We start from the raw sequence: 638 nt of genomic DNA, 5'->3' as shown, positions 1-638 counted from the left end.
TTCAGACGAGATCAAATTAAATTAATAACGTGATGATAACTCTGAAATTTTTTTTTAAAAAAGTGGTCAGTCTTGATTGATCGAGGCCCAACGCGCGCTGATTATTATTTCGGAGTCAAAAGGTTAGAATATATAGAAAATAGAGAAGGGTGATGGTGACCGGCCAGATGCAATGCATCTAATAAACCTCACGTGACAACATTCTCCGAGTCAAGCCACGGACAAGAACTTAATTGGGTGTATTTATACAGTATTTTTCGTGGCGACCACATCAACATGGGGTTCTCGCGTTGAAGCACGCTCATATAAGTGCATGTGAATTTGGATATTCTTTTCTATATATCGAAAGTACAATATGAATTACTATTTTTAATCATAATTGTTAATTATTTAGTGAGCGGTTACGAGTCATTCTAAATCTAATATACATCGTGCTTCCGTAAATTTACACTCATTCTTAATTAGCATTCGAAGAAAAATTATGATTAACAACTAGATAATTACTGTAAGAATATAATACTGGTCCCTCCCATACTCTTCTAATAGCGAACGAATATGAACTCAATGGCATGTGCATGTGTATTTCAAACCCGTCTCCCTCTATGTATGTGCATGCGCATGGACGATTGATATGTGTA

The sequence above is a fragment of the Asparagus officinalis genome, chromosome 2, assembly GCF_001876935.1.
Source record: "Asparagus officinalis chromosome 2, Aspof.V1, whole genome shotgun sequence".
NCBI lineage: Eukaryota > Viridiplantae > Streptophyta > Magnoliopsida > Asparagales > Asparagaceae > Asparagus > Asparagus officinalis.
This window is presented reverse-complemented; position numbering follows the sequence as displayed.